Here is a 6,000-nt window from a genome sequence, read left to right on the forward strand (position 1 = left end):
ATAGGGAGGTAATGTCATGGGATGGTGAAGTAATAGGGAGGTAATGTCATGGGATGGTGAAGTAATAGGGAGGTAATGTCATGGGATGGTGAAGTAATAGGGAGGTAATGTCATGGGATGGTGAAGTAATAGGGAGGTAATGTCATGGGATGGTGTAGTAATAGGGCACTGATGTCATGAAGTTGTGATACCATAATGTAGTTATGCCTTAGGATAGTGATGTCATGAGGAGATGAGGTCACAGGGAGGTGACGTGATAATGTAGTGAACTCATGGTATAGTGAAGTCACAAGAATAGTGAAGTCTTGGTGAAGTGAAATCGTCTGGGATGGAGGAGAAATGAGGCTGCTCATAAGAATCTCGTAACCTTTCTTCACCATTGTTTAATTCCCTCCTGACGTCACCCCGTTGCCCCCCAGGGGTCATGACTTTGGGTTATGAGGTCAGAGGTCAAACCCCCTCCTGTCTTAGGGCTCTTGAGACTTGGGTGGAAGTGAGCAATTTAGAAATTTGTTGCTATCTCTAGAGAAGAGAGAGAGAGAGAGAGAGAGAGAGAGAGAGAGAGAGAGAGAGAGAGAGAGAGAGAGAGAGAGAGAGTAACGTCTAGTTGAGATTACCTTACACGTCTCTGGCATCGTTTCTTGCTATCTTTTGACGATGTTCTTGATACCTTGCTGGCTAAGGTGTGTTGTTGAAATGAAGACACACACACACACACACACACACACACACACACACACACACGAGAAAGCCAGAGTCATGGGGGTTGATGAAGCAAAAGTGTAAGACTTAGTCAACAAGCGGATGACATCTTAATATAAGGAAGATCGTTAGTGAAGCGAATGGTAGACGGACGTGAGACTGTAATGATTATTTTTTTCTTATGGACGAGGAAGAAGAGGTATATTCCAGCGAAGGAGGAAGAGGCAGAGAAGTGGAGGATACATCATTTTCTGACAGAAGTAAAGAAAACTGGGGAAATATACTGAGGACGAAGAAGACCAGCAACAATTACCTTCAGTGTGGTGCTCTGCAGGCATGAAGCACATACCAGCAGCACTGGTGAACAAGATGTGGTATTCTGCAAAAGTGATAGACCGAAGAAAACGAGAGAGGTGTGTGAGGAACCACCGCCGGCAGAGGGCAAGGAAAAAACAGGAAACATCACCGAAGGCTAGAAAGCAAACGGCCATTACCTCAGACAGGTCGAGAATGTTAAGCGATGCGAATGTTAGGAGGAAAATGATGTCAACGAATGTGGATGGGATAGTCTGGTGTAGCAAGTGGGGGAAAACTGGAGTTCAACGACCGAGTTTGGGGGAAGATAAAGCTAACATGGTTGATGCAGCAGCGGAGAGAAAACTTACAACAGAGAGATAAGATGTGACGTAATCTGTCTGGCGAGATACGTGCACATGACAGGGAGGAGGGAGACGGGAAGGGTAGGTGGAAGACGTGGAGGGTAGGAGGGAGACGGGGAGGGTAGGAGGGAGACGTGGAGGGTAGGAGGGAGACGTGGAGGGTAGGAGGGAGACGTGGAGGGTAGGATGAAGACGGGGAGGGTAGGATGAGGACAGGGAGGGTAGGATGAAGACGGGGAGGGTAGGATGAGGACAGGGAGGGTAGGAGGAAGACGGGGAGGGTAGGATGAAGACGGGGAGGGTAGGAGGGAGATGTGGAGGGTAGGATGAAGACGGGGAGGGTAGGATGAGGACAGGGAGGGTAGGAGGAAGACGGGGAGGGTAGGATGAGGACGGGGAGGGTAGGATGAGGACAGGGAGGGTAGGAGGAAGACGGGGAGGGTAGGAGGGAGACGGGGAGGGTAGGAGGGAGACAGGGAGGGTAGGAGGAAGACGGGGAGGGTAGGAGGAAGATCGGTCCTGCTAACAAGAGATAACAATATTCTGGAAATAATAACAGAATGATAACAAGAGATGATAATAATCTGGAAATATTGATGGATGGTCCATTCATTGTTATCTTTATCATTATCAGTGAATCATTACCATGCACTAGCATCAAGCATCATTATCATTATCATCATATATACATTACTGTTATCTATAATTTGCATCTTATCTTTATCTATCTATGATTTACATCTTATCTTTATCTATCTATGATTTACATCTTATCTTTATCTATCTATGATTTACATCTTGTCTTTATCACGAGTGTCATTAATCACATTCATCTTATTCATCATCATCATCATCATCATCATCATCATCATCATCATTTGCTCCAAGAACAATTCAGAGGAGAGAGAAAAAAAAGAAAATGATAATTGTAACTATGGAAATGATAGTGAACCAGTTCTGTTGATTATGATAGTGAGTGATGATGATGGTGAGAGATACTAATGATGTAGCGGATGATGGTGAATATTTATGACAGTGATGATGATATTGAATTATAATAGTAATGAAAAATACGATCATGAAGATGAATCCCAGTTGAGCATGCGCCATGGCAGCGAGAGATAGTGACCCTGGGTCAAGCTGTCACCACAGTACGAAGGTACGACCCTTGACGACGGGTCAGGTCACGTCCAAGACCCAGTCATCAACCCGAGGTCGAACTCTCGTACTCGATTATGCTTAGAGAACCTACTTACCAACGCGTACCTACCTACATGCTTATCTACCTACCTGCCAGTCTACTTACCTCCCTACCTACCAAAGTAACTACCAACGTACCTACCTACCTACCTCCCTTACCTTACCTATCTGTCTTATCTACCTACCTACCTACCTACCTCCCTACTTACCTTCCTTATCTACACACCTTCCTACCTACCTACCTTCCTACTTTACCTACCAACCAATCAACCAGTACGTACCTACCCACCTACATACCTGCCTTCCTTACCTAATTACCTACCCACCCACCAACCGACCCACCTACCTTCCTACCTACCTATCTACATTACTTACCTACCTACTTACCCAGTAGGATAGATTTTAGGTCTCCACAACAGAGAACGTTTGGGGAACGATTGTTGGGTTCATCTGTTTTCCCCCGTGAAACTAGGTGACTGGCTGCAGAGTTTAATGATGCGTAAAGAATTAATTTCCGCCGACCATATGTATACATATGAAGAGGACCTGGTCGTCACACACCCAGCTGGTTATGAGGGTCATGTCTGGGACATACCTGAGCTGTGATAGAGGCCTTATGGGTAGCACCAGATATTCTATAGTATTTTCTGAAGCCCTCAATCTAAACGACAGCTCCAGTTCATCCCAGGTATCTTGCCTGATTGTTTCTTATTCTGTGGAGATGTCCTTTAGTCTGGCGCTCTCCTGGTGGCTGAGAAAGAAGCACAGATGGACGACCTCTGAAACAGAAAGTTCCTGTAGCCTCCAAAGGCACATATAATAGCACTAAAGGCTTGATCTGCGGAATTCATTACCCCTCACGGTACATCAGACTGGAAAACAAAGCCACTCTCTGAGGCAGGTTTGAAAAATAAAAATCAAACAGTTAAATTTAAACAATGCAATGCAAATGAAAGATTATACGACACTTGTTCCCAGATGCCAAGGAAATTATTTTCAGATTTGCATATTGCCACAGTTGGTGCTGCAAAAACTTTACAGACATATTCCCTACTCCTGGGTCGAAGAAATCTGCCAAGTGATGATGATAATGATGAACCTTCTTGCTCATTATTTCCTAAAGAAATACGTCTCTTTTGCGACAAGAAAAACGCATCAGAAAACATGGAAGAAAAAAAAAGCTTGTGAAATGTTTCTCGATAACAGCTGAAGTCAATAAAGAGCTGAAGAAAGATGAAACGAGCACATTGCTAAAGTAAAAGTGTGGATGAAGATGTTAGAACTGCACGCTGCCACGCCCCTGGCCGGAAGGACAACAGTCATACTGGCGACGGTGATAAGAGGTTCCAGAATAGACAGCCAAGTCACTGGGTACAAGATGCCCATAAGGCAGCTTTTGAGTACAAAAGTTATGATGTGAAAGAAAGCATCACTAAAGACACCATTGTTGAGCAAATGTCACTGCTAAGAGAACAGTGCCTACAGGCTATTCTTGAAAACAACTCAGTCTTACAATACACACTACAAAACAGAAACTGCAGATCTAGCAGTCCAGCAGTTTGATTGTCAGATACAATACCGGCAACCCAGCAACGAGAGCCAGTTTGTCTATTCATCAGGACTGCCAGAGGGCCAAGCAGTTGAGTCAACATTTCAGATCTCTGCCTCAGTCTCCACGAGATTAAGAAGCGGCAGCGTTGGCCCCGCAACAGTGTGGTGCAGAAGAACTCGCTTCCATCTCGCAAAGATTCCCTAATGATGCAGGTTAAGAAAGTAAATGACCATGTTCTCCTCTGGTATCAGCCAGAAGATCAGGCAGTTCCAGGTTTACCTGAATTGGGACGTAGCAGATGGAAAGCTGGAGTGTAAGTGGGCGGCAGGTTGACCTCCGGCCACAAGAACTTGTGGACGTGCTGGTGGAGGAACCGGAACAGAACCCATGGGAGAGAGGAAACTTCTGAACATTACTGTTGTTATATTTGGGTTCGCCGATCAGCTTAATGTTTCTCATCTGTAGTCAAGCTGTACCTGGGACATGTCCTGCCTGTTTACTGTATGGCATGTGTCTGTTTATCATACAGAATGGAAAGTATCATGAAAAAAAAACTTTTTCAGCTTACTGGCCTGCATTGCTGTTTGCATATAAAGTGTCTGCAGGTCTGCGTCACTCTCTGCATATTAATAGATTCGAACATTCAGAAGTGTAAACACAAAGGGAAACACTGCTCAAATGATATCTATCTAAGTTTTACTAATAGATTGGTCTCGTGATTTTGAATTATATGAGGGTATGTCTTCTTTTTGTTTCGCAAACATTGTTCTTCTGAATTACCTTTATGCCCAGCAACAAGCACAATATTTCATGATACCTGTGTGATGTATGGGAAAGTCATCTTCACTTGAGCCCATGTTCCTTAACCACTGTGTTGTACTGATAACAGCGAAGTATCTTACCACACATCAGTATCATTTGGTCCACATCAGACATCTTCACATGCACTTTCAGTGACCGTCCTGGTTCTGGAACTCCACATGCAAATCATGTGATGATTTTTGGACGATCATAATGACAATCATCATTATAATCGTAAGAAATTTTTGCATCTGTAAAGGAGATGAGACACTGTGGTGGAATGACTTCCCGGTCTCTAAACACCGACCACTTACCAACTGTGACTGGAGAACCTGGGCGTTGGTACAGAAGTGTTAGTTACTGTCACCTCTGCCAGTATCACTCGCTACTAGAAAATGATAGAAATCATAAAACCGCGATTTCTTAAGTACTGACCATTCTTACATTACAACATTTTGAGTTGTAGAATAAAGAGTAATACTTATTCAGTTCCACACTGATGTTAATCTTTGACCGTATAGATATTTCTAACCCAAAGTAAGGTTTTGGTTTTTCCTTTAGATTTACAGACCTTCTCGTGTATCTCTACAAAATGATTTTTTCAGGCAGAATGCATCACCAACGGTTTGTAAACCGTGCAATAAAACCTATACTGTATATATAATATTTTTTTTACACTCCTCCCGTATCCTCTTTGACAGACAGACGGATGTTGAAAGGACAGATGACACGGTATCCACAGACGCCTGAATCCGAGAACCTTAAGGACGTGGGAAAGATTCTGTACCTGGTACACGGTCTACAGGGGAATGAGAAGGTCAGTATGAATTCGCAATTTACCCATATATATATATATATATATATATATATATATATATATATATATATATATATATATATATATATATATATATATATGTATATATATGTATATATATATATATATATATATATATATATATATATATATATATATATATATATTTATATTATCATTTTTATTATTATACTTTGTCGCTGTCTCCCGCGTTTGCGAGGTAGCGCAAGGAAACAGACGAAAGAAATGGCCCGACCCCCCACCATACA

General features: G+C 42.9%; 1 long non-coding RNA gene across 1 annotated transcript in view; it reads left to right on the forward strand.

Annotated features, from left to right (window-relative positions):
- The window catches only part of LOC139764501 (uncharacterized), a 76,496-nt gene extending 70,765 nt beyond the window's left edge, over positions 1 to 5,731 (forward strand). The window contains exon 3 of the long non-coding RNA XR_011716392.1: positions 5,616 to 5,731. This is a non-coding gene — a long non-coding RNA (uncharacterized lncRNA). The remainder of the gene's footprint in view (positions 1 to 5,615) is intronic.
- Positions 5,732 to 6,000: the final 269 nt, after the last annotated feature.

The sequence above is a fragment of the Panulirus ornatus genome, chromosome 4 (genome assembly GCF_036320965.1).
Source record: "Panulirus ornatus isolate Po-2019 chromosome 4, ASM3632096v1, whole genome shotgun sequence".
NCBI lineage: Eukaryota > Metazoa > Arthropoda > Malacostraca > Decapoda > Palinuridae > Panulirus > Panulirus ornatus.